Genomic DNA, 19,409 nt, shown 5'->3' with positions numbered 1-19,409 from the left:
CCCCCCCTTCTGACCCTTCCCAGCCGTGCTGCATCCTGCACACCTGCACCTTGTTGAAAGCAGCAATGTGATTTACAGCAGAGTGGCTCAAGCAGATCCTGCACTGGGAAAAGATGTGATGACTGTAGGAAAAAGCACCAACAAATTGTCTGAGCTCTGAGAATCAATCAGGAAATCAGCAAGGAGCCTACATCCAGCTTCCTGAAGCTGAGGGACACAAAAGGGATGCAACAGCCTTGATCTGGACACTGCCCTATGGTGCAGCTCCTGCAAGCTGTGATTTTTACCCATCCAAGCAGGAGAAGGAGCTGAATACCGTGCTGGGCAGACATCTGAACCCATGGAGGAAAGCTGCTGTGTCCAAATGCGCAGCAGAGTGCGATGTCACTTTAAATGCAGCTTGGAAAGCCCTTGGCTCGCAGCCCTGCTCCTTCTTCTTTCTCCCAGCTCTGCCATGCTGAAGCTGTTGGCATTCCCTGCCCATGACCCTCCAGATCTCCACATCAGGAAAATGATTTCCAGGCCGTCAGCATCCTGATTGCATCAGTACAAAAACCATCAAAACCTTTCCAAATATAGTCAGAGGCACAAGCCCTTTACGAAGCCAATTGAGTAAAATACACAACAGACCACCCTGTTTTCTGTAAAGGCCATTAAGAAGTTAGAATAATTATCAGTCTGCGACTGATTTTTCCAAGTATCCTATCTATCTCTTGCATACAGCATCCAATCCCCTCCTACAATCTCCCCAGCAACTTTCCAAAATAAACAGATAAATAGAGAAAACAAAGCAGCCCCGATGTAAAATTTCAGCCAGATTGGTTGAATTTGGGGGCAAGCCTGTAAAGAATGAGCTTAGGAGTGTTTGTGAGGGAAACTCCAGCTTTGCTTTTTAATGCATGGAGACCGAGTGGCGAGCTGTCCCTTTTCCCTGTAATACACAAGGAAAATGCCAGGAAATGAGAAGCAAGGGAGAAATCCTTAATTTCTTTTTGTGCTGTGGTGTTGTTTTTTAACATCTCCCCTCTTCACTGCTGCTGTCTTCAAACCATTTCCCTATCCTCACAGTGCCTTTTTGTCTTTTCTTTATCGAGCAGCATCCTTTCCCGCTATAAAATGACTGTTTAGAGGATAAAATGCTGTCAACAAGCCCGGAGCTCCCGGGTAGCCTGGGGGAGGAATCATCTGCCCAGACAAGAGGGCTACCATAGGACAGGAGGAATTAGCAGGCCTGTTGCTCTCCTTGTGCCTGCCTGTGCCCACTTGTCCCTTGGGTTGGCAGCTGCATGTGGGATGCTCTCCTGGGCTCCACGGCAGGAAGGAGAGAAGGAATTGGGGACCCCTCCCCTGTTCCCAGCTCCACCTGGATTTTAGATCTCTAGATCCCAGGAAAGGCAGCCGACCCCAGTGCCACTAGGTCAGGCCCCACTTCTGCCAGGCTTACCTCACATCAGGATTGGCCACCCCTCCACCCCACTTTGCCCACCTTCTCCATCTCTGCAACAGCAAATCTCCTTAGGAAGCCAGGCCTATGAAATCACACTTTCCATGTCTGTCTGTCCACCCCCCCCCCCCCACCCAATTTCAGCTAAACTTGCCAGAGGGGGTAGAGATAACAGAGAAAGCTGAGTTCCTCTGAGTTTCCTGAAAATAGCTGGAGAGGTTGCAGTCAGCACCCAGCACTTAGGCTGCTCAGGTTGCTTGTGGTGTCCATAACACAATCATTTGTGTTGGCCAGGAGGAATTTGGTGGTCCTCTGGTGATGCCAGTGCCTTGGGTTTTATTATAAGATTTGAATTTCATTGGGATGCTGGAGAACAGAGGCTTTTCTCCTATAAGCTGGCAGTACAGACAGAGCAGAAAACCAACATTTGTCCTACATGGAATGCTAGAAAACTGCAACCATGATGGCCCTGAGCAGAGTGGGACACCACAAAAGAAAGGCCAGGGCAACCAGAGAAGTGGTTGTGCCTACATGGCATCATTGAGAGCAGGAACATGAGACAAGCTCATGCCATGTACAGCAGTGCCCAGAGAGCAAATCTGTTCAGTCTGGGCAGCCCCAGAACAGCCAATGTTGCCATCTCAGGGGAAATATACAAATAAGCTCAATGAGGGCAGGATAGAAAGAAGCAGGCAAAATTTCATTGGCTTAGAACTGCTATTTGGTGTTGGCATTCAGGGATGCTAGGATGAAAAGTGAGCGCATCCTCAAATATCTTGAAGACAAACCCTCATACAAAGGGAGCTTTGAGCAACGCATTTCCCAACCTGGGCTTTGGAGCTGTTTGTATCTCCAGAGAAAAAGAGCTGGTGGGGCACGAGAGGAGTCAGGCCAAGAATCAACTTCCCTGGGGAGACACAGGGGGGGTTCTGACTGTACGAATGCTTGGCTGTGCCTTTGTTTGGTTTCAATGCTGTAAGAGGGGCAAAGCTGTGATTAAAGAACCAGCTGGATGGAAAAGAGGGAGATGGAAACATTTATCAGACGCACCCAAGTGAACACAAATGCCTTTCTTTGGTGATGTCCACTGCCCCAGCCGAAGCCACGCAGCACAGCTGTTTTTTTCTGGCTGCCATCACCACATCAACGTGCGAGCATCCCAGCTTCCCTCTTCTGAATAAAAGCACACCTCTTCTCTTCATGGTGGCGTGAAAAAGCATCAGAAAGCCAAAGCGGGAACTGGCAGAGCGTGCGGAGAACCTCAACCTCTCTGTAACCCTGTTCCCATCACCTGCCTCACAGCTTTCAAACATCTGGGATCAGAGGAAAGGCTTCAAGCGAAGCATGAGCAAGAGGAACCCTGAAATCAACTGCTTGCACCCACACGCCCGTGACCTTGTGGTTTTACTACAGCTTTCATTTCCAGACACTGGTTCTCCCTAGCGCTTGCTGCATTTCTACAACATCTTGGCAGTTTGCTTTCGCCCTGGAGACAGAGCAGAGAGCGAGGTTGCTTAGCATGGCTCGGCGGGAGGGAAGCAACGAGGCTACGATTGAAGAATTAAACTAGAGATGAAGGAAGAGCCATGCTTCCACCTAGACAAAGCCTACGTGATGCATGCTGCTTCATGCCAGCCCTTCAGAACGCGTGCCGCTCGAGAGGAAAATGGGAATTTCGGCGTGGCCGCAGGTGTCTCTATCGCTCACCTCGGGAAGCGTTTCGAGGCAGAAAACCCCGGGGCTGGCGGAAAGCAGCCCGGCCCGGGGGAGCCCGCAGCGCTGCTGGGCGGGGGCGCGGCTCCCCCCGCGGCAGATGCCCGAAGCCCCCCGGGGGGGGCTGCTCGCCGCAGCCCGCTCTCCGCTCCCGCATTCCCGAGTAAGGGGAGGCGCCCCCAACGTCGCCATCGGCCCCATCGCCTCGCCTCAAGGTACGCGGCCGGCTCGCAAAAAGCATCCCTGGGCGGGGGGCGGCATCCCACCTCTCCGCTTACCAGGCGGCTCCCGCACGGCTCCGGCCACCTCGTCCCCGCTCGGTATCGGGGACCCCCGAATGCGGTAGGGCGGGGGCCGGCGAGTCGCGCTCCTTACCTGGCGGTGCGGCGGTTGGGGGACGGCGGCGGTTGCGGCCGGGGCCGGCTCAGCAGCGGCGGGGCATCGCGGCGGGGCGCGAGGCGGTTGCCGGAGCCCCGGTGCGCGGCTGCGGCGGCAGCGGGCGGGCGGGCGGGAGGGAGGGAGAAGGGAGGGAGGGAGAGATGGAAGGATGGATGGAGAAGCGCACACACGCGCAGCCCCGGGGATGCGCTCAGCCGGCCCGCCCCGCAGGCAGCCTCCCCTCCCTCCACATCCCCCCGCGGAGAAAGCCGCCGTCCCCCCTCCGCGGCTCCAGCCCTCCTCCTCCTCCTGCTGCTGCTGCCGCTATTGCTGCTGGAAATATTTCCCGATTTCCTCCTCGGAGCGAGGGACTTTGAAAGGCAGGGCTGGCTGCGGACCCACCCCCGGCCGTCCTGCCCGCCCTGCCCTGCCCTGCCCTGCCCGGGGCAGCCCCCAGCCCTGCCCTGCTTGCCCCCTGCCCTGCCAGCTCCCGGTTCCACAGCCCCGGCTGCCCTGCAGCCTGCCGGAGCAAGTCCGACCCCATTTGCACCTTGTAGAGTAAGGAAGCAGCTGGCATAGCGCTGCCCCCCCTCCCACCCGCCCCCCAACCCCCCCTTCCCCCCGCTCCCTCTATCATTGGGTTAGGGAACCCTGGGAGGGATGGTAAGATAGGCGGTGGGATGCAAGGAGTACATTGCTGTCTCTGTCGCAGTCCCCTTTGCTACTGTCTGGAGGCAGAGAGGCCAGGAAAGTCCCAAGGGGCCCAGGTTTGGGGTTCACTCCTTCCATCACATCCCCGGTGTCATGATGTTTGCATAGGACAGTGGGTGTCATGGGGCTGTGAGGTGACAATCAAGGGATGCTCCAGTCATTTAGTGTCTTGGGAATTTCTTCTGCATCTGCCCACATCCAGGACAGACACTGAACCCTCAGAGCCTTCTTTCCTACAGGAGTTCAGTGGAACCGGGGAGAATCATAGAATCATAGAATATCCCAAGTTGAAAGGGACCCAAGAAGAGAACCATTAGATCACTGAATCATTAAGGCTGCAAACAACCACTAAGATCATCATCCCGACCATCGAGGGATCATCACATCCAACTCCTGGCTCCACACAGGAGCCAAAAAGCAGACCATATGTCTGAGACTGTTGTCCAGACCCTTCTTGAATTCTGCCAAGTTCAGTGCCATGCCCACTGTCCTGGGCAGCCTGTTCCATGCCCACTGCCCTCTGGGGCAGGCCCTGTCTCTAACTCCCAGCTGCCCCTCCCCTGACAGCTCCATGCTGTTCCCTCAGGCCCTGTCACTGTCAGCTCTGCCCTCTGCTCCCTGTGAGGAGCTGCAGCCGCCATGAGGCCTCCCCTTAGCTTCTCTGCTCTGGGCTGAGGAACCCCAGGGACCTCTGCACTCCTCATACACCTTGTCCTACAGACCCTTCCCCATCTTTGCATCCCTCTTTTGGATGCTCTCTAATAGTTTTACATCCGTTTTTTGCTGTGGCACCCGGACTGCAGCCAGTGCAGGAGATGAGGCTGCACAGTGCAGAGCAGAGGGGACATGCTGGCCTGGTGGCAGCACTGGGCTTGGTGCCCCCCAGGTTGACTCTCCTGGTGCCAGGGCACACTGCTAGCTCCTACAACTTGCTGTCAGCCAGAACCCCCCGTCCCTTTCAGTGGGGCTGCTGTTCAGCATCTCACCCCCAGCCTGTATGTACAGCCAGGGCTGCTCTTCTCCCCAGGTGCAGAATCGGGGACTTCTGTTAAACATTACGTGGCTGGTGATTGCCCAGCTCTCCAATTTGTCTAGATCTCTCTCTGAGGCCTCTCCACCCTCAGTGGAGTCAACATCTCCTCCCAAATTAATATTGTCAGCAAACTTGCTCAAAACACCTTCTAGTCCTACACCCATGTCATTTATGAAAACACAAAGGACAACTGGCCCTAAAATGGAGCTCAGGGGAATCCCGCTAGTGACCAGCCACCAGCCTGATATAACTCCATTTGCTGGAACCCTTTGGGCCTGATTCATCAGCCAATTGCTCACCCATTGATTATATTTTTGTCTACTTCTGTGATGGGCATTTTGTCCAGGAGGATACTGTGGGAAGATGTAGGAAGGTGCTTCCTATCAAAAGCTTTACTGAAGTCTAAAAAGATACCTTCAACTGGCTTTCCTTGCTCAACTAGATAGTTGGCCATGGGAGATTCTGCAGGAAGCCAGCAGCTCCAGAGAACTCAGCCAATGTAGACTTGCTGCACCTCAGGCTGACCCAAGAGTGGGCAGCTCCCCTCCTGCAACGCCTGAATGGCTCCTCCACCCTCTGCTGGCACCAGCAAGGAGCAGATGAACCCGTTGTCCTGCCCTCTAGAAAAAACTCCATCACTTTAACTACTTAAAGTAGGACCAAAGCTAATGACCCACAATCTGGTAGCTGCAAGTACCCAGTGACCTTGAGCAGCCCTCTGTGCTTAGGCCCTCAGGTGCAATGTGAACCCCGCAGAGGCAGAGCCACACTCCCAGCTCCTGCACCTTCCTACACCTTCTCCTCTCACCTGGTCAGCCATGTGTGCAATTTATGTCACCACTGGCACAATAGCAAGCCAGAATCCATCCATCCATCCCTCTCTCCATCCCCCCCTCCCTTCTTATTTATTTATTTATTTTCTGTGGGAAGGATAAGATTTCTGCATCACCATTTTCCCCAGTAAGGACAGGAAACCACATTTCTCTGTTTGGGATTTGGTGTAAGACATGGATAACATCACAAAACCCATTTGAAAAGTTCTCTGTGATGAACTGACCAACAACAAACCAACGAGTTGTTACAAGTGTTGCCACAGTTATTGGTATATAGTTCTGGTTTCACTTTAAGAACTTATTACCTACACACTGGGTGAGAAGTACTTCCAAATAATTTGGTTTAGGGAAGACCTTTTTGTGTCCAGTAGTTTGGTCTGGTTTGGCAGCAGTTGCTGGGTGTAAGGCGCTGTGCAAGCTAGCACAAGCTGTGTGATCTGAGGCAAGTGGCTCCCTTGCAGCAAACACAATCCCTGCTGATGCTCTTCACCCTGCATGCTGAAATCTAATCGGTGCAACAGTAAGCAGTAGAACTCAGATTTTAATTAGCTGTCAGCTGTGAAATTCTCCCTAAAGCTCCTCGTTTCTCTCAGTTATGTTGCTGACCTACTTCCCAGCTTTATCACTGGATATGGTACACAACTCCTCTGGAGCAGGGAGACATTAACTTGGTGCACCCTGCTAACTGCTAGGCTCTTGCTCAAGAACCAGGCATGTCCCCAGCCTGCCTCTCCCTGCCTTTCAGCAGACTCCTTCCTCACCCCCAGGCTGCTCCAGCTGGAAGATCTTTTTGTGATATCAGAGGAATGGGGGAATGAAGAAAACCAAAGTCTGTCAGCATCATGGTGATGCTCATTAGCCCATACAAATGTGCCCTTCACATCACTCAGTCTCAAATGCACGGAGACAGAAAGAGCAAAACCAAAGAAGCAGAATTATCTCACCCATACCAATGAGTTTCCTTCACCTGTGTGAAAAGTGCCCGATCAGGAGGGCCATGAGGCTGATAGGCTGGGAGAAGATGTCTTTCATTCTCCAGCCCCTCACACACCTCTTTCCAGGCACATCCAGACCTTTGCTTTTCAAAATTGCTGTTTAAAATGTGGAGCTGGGCTGGGAAAGAAAAAGCATAACCCAAGGGATAGCTATCTTTCTTCCCTGCCTCTCTTTGCAACCGTGCAAGTGAACACCTACCACTGCAAACACACTTACAACCACTAATTAGCAGTCTCAAAATCATGGAGATTCTCGTGCCGATGCTAAGGAATGGTTCATTCATTCATTCATTCACACACACCCACAGCTCCTTCCGACAGCAGCCTGCACCTCCCTGCAATTGCTGGAGGAGGTTTCTGGATACTGGCTACATGTGCAGAGCAGAAAGATGATTCCTCCCTGCAAATAAAGGAGTTAGTGGACTGTGGAGTCTGCAGGACTTGTGCAGGCCAAATCTCCACTCAGTGCTTTGTGAAGACACCTGAGTGCCTGCATGCTTTGGAGGAGGGAGACACAAACATCTAGATATTTCTTGCATTTAAAAATCTTGCCCCAAATTCCCTATAAAATACATATTTCTGAGCAGCTGTCCTACCACCCTTTTTCAGCCTTGTCTGGAGCATCTCATTGGGATGTTTTAGTCTCGGCTCTCTTTTGTGGGTACAAATAATGCTGGAGTATAACCAGTGAGCCCTCAGTGGCTAGTGCTTAGTCATTTCTGTCCACGTGTTCCTTGAGTCCCTCAGGAGGTGCCAGGGAGATCCTGTGGGAGCAGATGGGATGTCACCTCTGGCTTGGCATCCATCTGTCGTCGCTCCTCCCTGCAGCAGGCTTGTGCTTGCGCCCACTGAACCTTCCCTTGGCTCTCCTCTGTCTGTTGTTGGCAGAGACCTTGAGATCCCTATGAATTGTGTTTCCAGAAAAGATATTTCCCAGACATAACTTTCAGAAATTTTGAACATTAGCTTTCAGTCTCACCTTCACACCCACCTTTGCTGGTTGGAGGATAAATCAGGCATTTAGAATCGTGATGGGTGGAATGGGGCATGGCAAGGAGCAGGAAGGGCTCTGCACTGTACCTCATACACTTTGGTTTGAGCCCTCCAGACAGTGCCTGCCTAGCTATTTCCCAGCATATGGCACAGTCTGAGTCCTGATCATCCTGGGGAGTTCTGAACACATGGCAGGGGTTCATTGGCCTGACTGAGCCCTTGGATGTGGAAACTTGCCATGTGGATGAGCAGAAAGCAGAACTTGTAGGGCACACATTTAGGGGCTGCACGTATTTCGCAAACATCTAGTGTGCAAAATCACATGCACACTTTGAACACAGCCTCAGAATTTCACTTTTTGGGGGGTAGAAGCTCTAAAGCCTTCTGGCAGCTGTCATTTCTCTCAGCAGCACCAGCATCTCACTCTCATCCCTGTTCCACAGGCCAAAACCGCCTCCTAGCCTGAGTCACTGTAAAATGAAGGACCAGATGTCCCCTGCTTGACTGCCTGTCCCTTAGCATCTTTTCCCACCAAAAAAAAAAAAAAAGAAAGAAAAAAAAGCAGCTTTGTTTTGCTGTTGCAAAACTGCAGAATATGGGAACTAAAAATGCAGATGCAAGGCAAGGTCAATCAAAGAGTGTTTCTCAGTGAAAGCAATAGCCCAGGGACTCTGTGCCTCCAGAGGAGCTTCCTGCAAGGGGCTGCAGAACTGCAGTGTGCCAGTTGGGACTTCAAGAAACAACAAAAGTGCAAGCACCAAGATAGTGTGGCAAGACCTGGAAAGCCACGAATTGCCAGTTGAAGACTGTATGATGCTTCCTCAGCACCTCCAGTGTCATACGAGGACATATCCGTCATTTGATCTTCCTGTGATGCTCCCATGGCTCCCCAGCGCCAGGGCAAATCAGATGTAGTGCATAGCTCTGGCTGTGGCCCCTGGTTGTGAAGGTAATTTGGCCTCCTCAGCACCATCTGTTTGCCAGCCCTGAGCTAGGCTGCATACTCCAGGGAAAATAGACCTTTTCATTAAAAGTGAAGAGTGACTGACCTCAGCTGCATTGAGGCACCTTCTCTATATTTTATTTATACATTCCAAGCCAAGAAAGCTGCTGGAACACCTCGCAAAACTCAAGCCCGTTAGAAAAGAGGAGGAGAAATGACTTCTCTTAAAGGAGAACCTGAATGAATGGACTCTAACCCATGCTGCACTAGCAGGAGGGTCCTGGGATGCAAGTCCAGGGACTGGGGACCTCTACTGGGATATGATCTTGCTGCTTTGGAGAAATGTTCTCTCTTTTGCACCCCTGAAGATGCATGGACTAGAAATGACCCATCTTCTCTATGCTATGCTTCTTGTTCTAAGTGTAGTAATTGAAGCCCTGCACATGAAGAGCATGCAAACAAAGAAGAAACGAGATTTAACTTCCTGATAACCTAATGACTTTTTTTTATTTTCTGGGGGATTTTGGAGAAATGAAACTACACTATTTGTGAAACTACACTGTCTTAAATTCCCTGTGAAGCCACGTGCCAGCCTGCTCTCCAACTAGAATTTCAAACAGGGCCTCTTCAGAACTGCTTGGAGCTAAAGAGCTTTCCAGATTGCACAGTGCTTTAAAACACTGGGAGATGGTACTTTGCCAACCATATCAAGGTTAGAAGACCCCAGGTCCGTTGTGAAAATCTGATCCTATGGGAAGTTGTGCTTCTGGCAAAGCAGTTTGGGTTGTAAGGCTGCATTCCTGGGTTTGCAAATGCAGGAGAGACATTGGTGTGTGAAGGAACGCATGCATGCAGATGTTTCCTAATGCAGATTGTGCAAGAGCCAGCTTCTTCTCTCTGCATTTCTGCTTATTCAGACAAACTCTTTCTCTCCCATGAGTGCTCCTGTCTCTTCAACGGGTGAGACAATTTCCTGCACATAGCTGTCAATCTGAGAACACAGGTTGCCGCGATGTCGTTATTTATGTGCAGCACTGGGGAGACGGAACAGAGCAGAGACTTGGGGATTCACACACGCCTTGGCTCTGAACCAAAACTACTGTTTCACCTCCTGCCTCACCTGGGCTTTTCTTCTTCATTTGTCTCCCTTCCACGTGGTTAACACACACTAAGAAAGCCTCTGGGTCCTCCATCTTCAAGATATCAGTGTGGTATTTCTGGTATTTGTGCCAGAGCTGTTAACAATATCTGGCATTTTATTTGCATTAGTAGACTCCAGAGTTAATAGCTGTATTTACATGATCAGTGGCATCAGGAAGGTGAGAATAAATAGGAGAAGTGAGAGGCCTAGAAGACGTGATCCCAGAGGAAACACTGAAGGAATGTGGACTGTCAAGTCTACAGAAGACATAACCTCATAAATCTCAAAGAATAGATGTTTCCCACTCTACTGTTGGTAAGATAAGAAGTCAGGAGGTTAATCTTCAGCTGGAGAAACTGAAGTTCGATGCAAGGAAAAACTTTCTAGCCATGAGAGCAATGGTGTGGGTAGCTGGATTGTCTGCAGAGAGTGAGGAGTCTGCGTCATGGAAAGCTTTCAAGATCGAATGTACAAACCTCTATTGCGCTCAGATCAGGTGTCAGCAGCCCAGCTCTCAGCATCATTTCATAAAGAAGGTGACGAGCAGATGAACAATCAGGAGACATGCATCATTTACCTCTCTTAGCAACCTCTTCTGATCATTTTTGTGCTTGAAGCTTTCCCAGATGCTTTCAGGAGCAGGTGACATGGAAAGACTTGCGTTGTGAGTATCTCTCCTGCCTCAAATGCTTATCAAATCCTTCACTCTCTGTCCTGCCCTCCTGACAGCTATGTGTAGGGTGTGCAGACAAATTCCCTGCCCAAGCTGCAGCATGAGGAGTGGCTGGCTGTTCCCCAGTAATGTCCATGCAGGTGACCAACTTAAGGCATGTCACAATGAAATGGTTTGAGAAGCTACCAGACCCTACTGGGAATAAACAGAGGAACAATGTCTATGCAGCTGGGTATCCCTGACCAGTAGCTATGCTAAGGAGATGGCAGCATGAAAAATGGCAGAAAAGAAACATCAATTGTAACAAAAGCAGACCACCAGCTTAACTGACTGAAGTAGAAATTACCAAGGCAACCATATCATGAATAACAAACAAGTGTAGACAGTCAGCAACTCAGGGCCAGTGAAGAAAGAATAAATATGTATGCATGGATGGCTTGTCTGGGAGGATCTGAACTTGGTAAAGAAGCAGAACCTGAGGAGATTCAAAGGGGCAAAACAAGAATTTTAAATAAAGCACTATGAATGAGCTGCATCAGCCAGGTCTGAGGTCAGCCAGGCCTTTCTCTGGCTCATTGCAGGGCCCAACACATTGCGGTGAGGGCTCTGGGAGGACAGAACTGGCTCAAGTGGAGAGCTTGCACAAATCACAGTCAAAAAAGCAAGGGCACGTGTCACATGAAATCCCTTCCGAAGACAAGCAAGGCAGCTACAAGTCAGGAGGTAGGCGGGGAGTTAGCATGGTGAAACATTAGCTTTATTAAGGTTAAAGGCTTCAAACTTGTCTTGTTAGTTTCCGTAGGCTGCATACATCAAGGCACGTTTCAAGATAATCAAACTGTCTGTTTCAAAGAGAAGAATGTTAAAATTGGATACGTTTTTATCAACAGGGACAGAAAATGTCTAGGAAACATGAGTAGTGGCACATCTTGAAATGCTTACAAACTTGCCCTGTTTTGTAGCATTCCTCTAGGTTTGCGCATCAAAGCATGCTTTAAAAATAGTCTGCCTGGCTATTTTTAAGGTACGAACATTTAAATTGGATACCTTTCCCTTGCTAAAGGCCAAAGGTTTTCTAGTGCACCATCACAGAGGTGCATCTTCAGGCATTTTAACACATACCAGGTGTATTTGGAAGAGCCTTACCCTGGCCTCTAAGAATGCAAGGATTGTGACCATATTATGGATCTTCTTCACAGGTGAGTCTGTGGGGATTTAAAATGGAGATTTTCAAGCAACTAGAAAAAGAATGATTAATTGTTATGAAGTGCGCATGATTTGTCCTGAATCTTACTTGGTGATTGGTTGCTAAACAGACAATTGCTCACTAAGCAGATTTTCACTGATAGCCAGTACAAAGCTTTTCCTTTTTGATAAGGAAACATGAAAGGTCTGTATACACTTTACTCCTCCATCTCATAACAGACAGCTTCATTCATACACACAGCAGCAAACCTTCAAGATTAACTATTTCATTTAGGTTAGGATGCAGGCCTGTCATACATCAGGGGAACAGTGAGGTTATCAGCACAGCTCTAAAGTGCTCCAATACTGGTTGCTGTTGTTCTTAAGAATTCACTTCAAATCAAATCAGCTCAAGAGAAAGGGTAAATGTCTCAGTTGTAGAGAGAGATGTTTCTTGAAGCTTGTATTTTCCACAATCAGTGGGAAAAAGTGTTTAAAAATGAGAGAATGCATTTGCTTCCCAAGCTGCTCTGTGGACTGGGTCCAGTGCAGAATGTGGCAGCAGCACAAGCACAGGGTCTGCTGTGGTGCTGGGACTATTTTATTTTTTTATGTTAATCTTTGAGTAATATAGCCAGAGTGCAAGGAGGGCACCTTTCACAGGTGTACATCTGTATTTGTACAGGATTTTGCCCACAGATTAACACTACCAATAAGATTTGGAAGACCTGCTAGAATGTTTCCACAAATATTTGGTTAGGCAATTTTGAAAGACACGCAGGGGAGGTGAATGCTAAGAAGTTAAACCTATATTAGCTCCTCAGTCAGGATGAGGATTCTGCCTTGTGCCAGAGCATTGGTACAACATGTGGCTAGCATTTGAAAGCTGTTTTAGCAGTCAGCAAAGCAGTAAACACCACCATTCTGGATGGTCAACAGAAATGAAGACTTACTTATCCAGCTCAAGTTGGGGCAATCCAGAGCATCTGTCTTGCTTCTGAATCGGCCACTTACCCTGAACAGAAAATACTTTCAGAGCTGTTCCTTGAATAGCTAAGCTCCAAAAGAGCAACCTAAATCCAGGAGGTCATCTTAGAACAATATTTGGCGGGCCAAAGTGACTTAGCATGCTGTAAGGGACCATATGGAATAAGTTATGCCGCAGTAAAACAAACACTTGTCTCTCACATCCAGTGTTATTGTTAGCAACTTATTTGACCGAGCGTATTTCTCAGCAGCGACAATGACTCACTGAATAACAGGATAATACCACGAATTGCTAGCATGTTGTGGTCTGTGGCCACAGGAAGGGTTTTACTTTTACTGTATACATGTTGGCAGTTTCAGCACACTGGCAGCAAATCCAAATGTTTATTGCTGCATCTAGTGCAGAAGCACAAGATCCCTGCGTGGAGCCTTTCTGTAAGCCAAAAAGAAAGCATGGGGGTATTTTTAATGTCATTCTTGCCAAACTGCAGCAAAAGCAAAGAGCTGAGAATTGGCTGCCAGAAGAGGAGACGTCACCTTTACTTTGCTTTTCTTCCTTATCCCATTGTGTGGAGATCACTGGATCTGGGAACCAGCATGAAAGCAGGCTGTCCCAAAGAGATGGACTCTGTGGTCCCCATGTAAAGATTCAACCTTGCTTCAGGTTGCTAATTTTGGACATGGATCTCAAAGCACACTGATTTGGAAGGATGAAGAGGTTGTAGGACGAGAGATAAGACTGGTCCATCAAACCCCAGTCCAATCATGTTGTAGAAGAATTTGTATCCAGTGCACCTCAAAGCAGAGAAGAAAGCAAAAGGGAAGCATCTGTTGTGTAGAAGTTTCCAAGAGGGAGTCAAGGAAGTTTTGGTGGGAGGATAGAAAGGCAGCAGCTTTCCTGCACTTAATGTATTTTGTTATTTATCCATTTTCACATTTTCATTTAGCTCCCTGCTTTTGCTTATGTAAGAGGAAAAAGAAAAACAAGCCAAGTCAATGTTCCAGTGAGAGGAAGGACAATTCTCTGAAAGGACAGGAAATGGTGTGTGCTGGTGTCATGCAGGATTAGCCTGCAACCTTCAGGGCATGCTGTGGTCTACAAGACAACCTGGGAAACATCCCAGAGACAAAACCTCTGCTGAAACATCCTGAACAGGATGAAGGAATGGTTTGAAAGCACTAGGAGACTGAGGAAAGGAAAAGGGCTTTACACCTCATTCCATATAGCATATTCCCATGGGAATTAAAACAATCCCAACACTGAAGCTTCTAGTCCAGTGGGGAAAAGTCTGTACTCAAACAGAACTCTTTGACAGAAGAAGCTCTAGAATGTTTGTCTTCTTTGGATATTCGCAGAAAAGCCGTTAAGAATCATTAAGCAGAGTCAAACCCAACCCATGTGTCTTCCTGCTTTACTGAAATTTTGGCATTTACTGGAATCCCAGTTCCGTGAGTGCTTTCCCTTCTACCTCTGCCCACATTTCTGTACAAATAAACTGATGCGGAGTTCTCCAGAGTCTGGAGAAGGCCCAGATGGAGAGTTCAGAAACTGAAACCTGTATTTTATGTTAGCAGTGTCAGAGTTCTACATTCCAGGGATTTGGGAAAGATCCTAAGAGCAAACATCCCAAACTCAGGAGGAAGTTTAGCACTAAATGCAAAAGAAATCCAAATATATTGAAGTATGGAAACTAAAACAACTTCAGCTTTGCCCTGCAGTGACCCCATGCAGTAAGAATACAATTACGATTAGATCACAGGAACAGTTGGAGCCCTAGATAAGAATAAACTGAGTTTTGAAGGCCTCCAGACATACTGCGTTGATTTGCCATATTTTCTCCCAATGCAGTGCCAGAATAACACAGAGTTCCTTAAAGAATCAATTAAAATCTGAGTGTCAACTCAGAAATTGCCTGATTTACTTGTAAATTGGCAGAAAACACCACTATTTAAGGCTGTCATTTTACTGCCTCCCCCCATAGCAGCACATGGAAGATTGGAGGGGACAATAACAAAATCTCCCTGTTTGTAGGATAAAGTGTTTGGTGACAGCAACATCCTCTCCAACACATATGGCTTGTACCACCTACAGGCAAACCCCTTCTACCACCTGGGTGTCTGAGCATGTTTCCTTTGTACTTTTCTGTGCTCTTCTTCCTCATCTCCTCATTGGAGAGCTCTCCCATTCCTTTCTGGAAAAATACTGAACTTTTTAGGTAACACAACTCTGCATTCATGCCATTTTTTCCCCCCTACGCTTGTAAAGAGGTTTTCTCTATGCACTGGATACCTTGCCTGCAAATCTCTGTCTCTGGGTTTCCCTTGTACGAGCACAATTCAGCATGCTAACAGTGTGCTGACATACTTTCAGGATCCTAAGTACCTGAAAACTGAGTACCACAAAAGCTGTCTTGTAAGAGCGAGTCTGCATTAAAGGCAACTTGTGTCATGGGACATTTGGAAGTATTTTGTGTCTATAAAGTGACAACTGTCCTAAAAAGGACAACTGGATTTAGACCAGCGGAACGTTATTTACTCATCTCACCAAAATGTGCAGTTAATTATTATACATTGAACTTCTATAAAGAAGGAAAAGCTTGTGAAGCTGGATAGCACACAGTTTAGCACCATGACACAAAAAAATGGCAGCAGTTTCTATAAAGCACAGAGATATAAATGTATTTTTAAGTCCCATCTGAAATGCTACGCTTATTTGAAAGATTGGTGGCCACATGTGCATGAAAGATGCTGAGTGGCAATTGCAGGACACACTGCAGTGCCTTCATGTGGTGTTCACAGCCTGCAAAGCCAGACTTTTCCCCAAACACTATTCATTCTGGAAAACTGTGTTGTGTTTGTGAGTCCCCTAATGAAGCCTTCCCCAGGTCAATTGCTGTCCACATCCTGAATATGTAGAAAAGAGAAAAAGAGAGCATGTTCTGGGCACAAGAAAACCAAAGAAGACAGCTGCACTTTTTCACAAGATTTTTGAAGCCTTACATTCCTCAGACATCAGCTTTTTGGTTAAACCAGAGGCAGGGCCATCCTGTAAAGGACCATCATAAAGCACTTTCTGACTTTCTGTGGTATGTCTTGAATGGGGAATGGTCACTCCTTCTATCTCCTTATGGGCTGGATGTGACACATCTTACAAACCGTTTTCCCTAGAAGAGAGGCAATAAAAAGTATCTGGCTGGATAAGCAAATCAATCTGTCAGTGTGTCCCCAGAATCTGCTCCAATCTTCTGACTCATTAAGACTCCATCTTTCAGGAATCACCATAAAAATATTGAAGTCACTGAAGGGAGGAGGATGCACATTTGGACTGATGCAAGCCAGAGCCAGTTTGCAAAATCCTTGCTGAGTGACATCATGGCATAGCCCTCCTCTATCTGATTTATTTTGAGGACTGTCTCTTCTTGGGCATACTAAACAGCACAAATGTCCCTTCCCACAAGAAACTCTGCATTCGGGACCAGGCCAACACAACCTCACTTGATCCAGATGCCACCAGAGTTGAGACAGCATTCTCTTCCACAGCACCAGCAAGGACAGCCTCCAAGTGTGGCTTTGCCTTTGATGCCTCACTCAGTGAGTTTTGTGCCCGAGCTCAGCTCAGCGTCCAGTGGGCTGCTGGTGAGGAAGAGGAGCAGTGTGTGTGAACACCTCGCAGTGGGTGCTCAGGGACCACTTGTTGTGACTTGCTGCTTGTAAAAGGCTCCCTAGCAATATGACTACAAAGGTGATATTTATATTCGTGCCCAGGGTCTCAGGGTGAGATCCTGCCAGCTTTGCACAAGAGACCAAACAAACACCAGCAATACCCGGGACTAATTGGCAGTAAATATTTATAGCAGCTAGTATGCTGATAATAATAATAAACTTTAGGGATGAAACAATGTGTATGGTATTGCTGCTGATGGAGGGGGACACAAAGGAGAGGTCATTTGCAAGGTCTCTGTGCAGCTCTACCCAATGGCAATGGAAACAATCCCAGTAAGCGAGGAGTGTAGGAGTGTCCTTTCATTGTAATAGCAGCATAAAGGGTTGTTTACTAGTGGCTTGGTAGCAATTAAAAAGCTATTGGCCCCATTTAGTTTAGGATTAATTTCCGTGCTTGCATTTCTATAGAAAGGCGATAAGTACTTGAAAGGTACTTGTCATAAAAAATAGAAGTTTGTCTGGCACAGACAAATCTCAGCTGCAGCCTAATTGTGAACATTTCCAGCACATGGGAAGAAACCAGGCAAAGGGAAGATAAGCAGCTCAGTGAGTGTGAAAGCCAGGCTTGTGGGAATGTCCATAGAAATGCTTGCTAAATAAGGGGAAACCAGGGCTGCACTCACAGACCCTCTCAGCAGCAGACTTTACTATGGAGTTTCAAGTGAACGCTTCCATTATATTCTCCTTATGTAACAACAAGGGAAAGCATTTTCATTCATGAATGGAAATGCTTATGACATTTGTGGTCTAGTAATTTCCCTTTATGATCATCTGTCATTGTATCTCTGGAAATCTCCGACAATTTCAGTCATATTCCTGATATTATGTTCAGCTCTTTCTGTATAATTTCACTTCACCTGCTCTGCTGTTTTTTCCAGTCTATCAACCATCTGAAAAATGAGAAAGCTTTACCTGGCACTTTGCAGTGGGAGCATGAACACCGCGTTTTAACACCTGAAAGCACATGAACCGATGTACAGATGCTATTCTGTAGCGTTTAAAGAAAAATCTCATGTTAAACTGTACGGCCCCAAACCAACAAGATTTCAAGCCAAGGCTACAAGAGGATGATTGTGTGGTGTGTATTTTTTTTTTTTTTTTTGGTGTGTGTGTGTTCTGTTTAACAAAACACTGAAGTGGAGAAAGCCTTTCTGCCAAGGGTATGCTTTGCTTTTTTTTGCCAGTGCCCAGCTCAAAGAGCCAACGTGTTTCCCTGTGAGTTTGAAGGAGAGCAATTACTTCTGTGCTTTGGAAATAGTCACAATAGTGCACAGCTGTTTTCACTGGGGTCGACTTCCACCACGCTGTAATGACAGTTCAAGCCATACCAAAAATCCTCGCACAGGATGTAATCAACCTCAAATCTGGAGAGAAACATTGAGAAACTGCCTCCGTGTGCCAAGAAAAACAGCAGCCGTTTACAACATGCTTTTCCTAATGTCCACTCAGCTCAACTCACACGTCAAACTGGACGTCTCAAAGCGAAAGTAGGGCAGACCAGAGGAGAAAAGCCCCTTGACTATTGTGAAGAATTTTCTAAGCAGTAACATGGCAGGGCTCAGGCACTGGGAGCCACCTCTGATCTCTCCTACCCCTTCATTGAAACTCTAGCATGGGTGTCCTGAAAGCCTACATCAGGAGTGATAAAATACTTGTTTTCCAAGAATTTTTTTTCTTGCCTCTTTCAGACACTTGGAAAGTTTCTGTCCCTCCAACAACAAAGCTGCTACATGTCGCGTTCTGCGCTCAGAGCTTAACTGCTATGCTGCTACAGGAGCCAGCCCACAGCACCAGATTTACGGGTTTTCTCAGGATGCCACGTTAACCAAAACCCTAATTATTCCCAAGAAATGCTTGAATCCATTTTCACTTACCCCAGATGAGTCTCAGCAGTTGTGGATACAGCAGAATGGAAAAAAGCCCTCATATGATAGTGTCTCTAAATTTACCAGAAAGAAAGGAGCGGGGGTACTTGTCCTTTAAGTGTCTCTAAAGATGGTTTGCATAGCTGGATCTCAGCTTATCTATGCTTTTCTGCTTTTGCTTCCATACATGGATCTGTTCCCAACAGTAACTTCAAGCTGTCGAAAAGAAGCTATCTGGCAGCTTTCAGTTTCACCTGGCACATCAATGAGCAGAAATAAATAAATAACAATCTTTTCTGCTAGATCCCCTATTTGATTTGTACCCCTCTTTGTTTCTTCCTTCTTTCTTCCTCCCTCTCTTCCTTTACCTCCCTTCCTCCCTTCCTTCCTTCCTCTCTTTTCTCTCTCTTTTTTTCTTTTTTCTTTTTTCTTTTTTCCCAAGATTAAATTTTTTTGCTCTTATTTCCAAAGTCATTCTTAAGTGGGGGCAAGTAGAAACGACCAAAAAAGATTTTTCTTCACTCTTTCCTGCAAGCTCATGCACTTTATTCTCAGAAATATCTTTTTGTTGCTGTTGTTTTTTTGCTTTGCTTGTAGGTCAGGGTTTTGAATGTTTATTACTTGGAAGCATTTCAATGCAATATACATCATGTCTGCAGCAAGGGAAGGTTAAGAGTCAAATTTTTTGGAGAGAGGGATTATAGAAGAGCCACGTGACTGCTCCCAGATTAGCAGCAGTAGCAGGAGGAAGCATTCCTCTGATAATACAGTAACTACCATGGGACGTGCCTG

The 19,409-nt window shown here is 47.4% G+C and overlaps 1 protein-coding gene across 12 annotated transcripts in view; it reads right to left on the bottom strand.

Moving 5' to 3' along the window:
• The window catches only part of SLC8A1 (solute carrier family 8 member A1), a 99,210-nt gene extending 80,201 nt beyond the window's left edge, over positions 1-19,009 (bottom strand). For 4 of the 12 annotated variants that reach the window (XM_090134909.1, XM_090134910.1, XM_090134915.1 and 1 more), the window contains exon 1: positions 18,627-19,007. The gene's annotated coding sequence lies outside the window, so the exon portion shown is untranslated. Of the gene's footprint in view, positions 1-3,532; positions 3,683-18,626 lie in introns of those variants that run through there. The other 8 variants (XM_090134906.1, XM_090134908.1, XM_090134907.1 and 5 more) reach the window with 5 other exon arrangements.
• Positions 19,010-19,409: the final 400 nt, after the last annotated feature.

The sequence above is a fragment of the Phasianus colchicus genome, chromosome 2 (assembly GCF_987193195.1).
Source record: "Phasianus colchicus chromosome 2, bPhaCol1.hap1.1, whole genome shotgun sequence".
Taxonomy (NCBI): domain Eukaryota; kingdom Metazoa; phylum Chordata; class Aves; order Galliformes; family Phasianidae; genus Phasianus; species Phasianus colchicus.
This window is presented reverse-complemented; position numbering and strand designations above follow the sequence as displayed.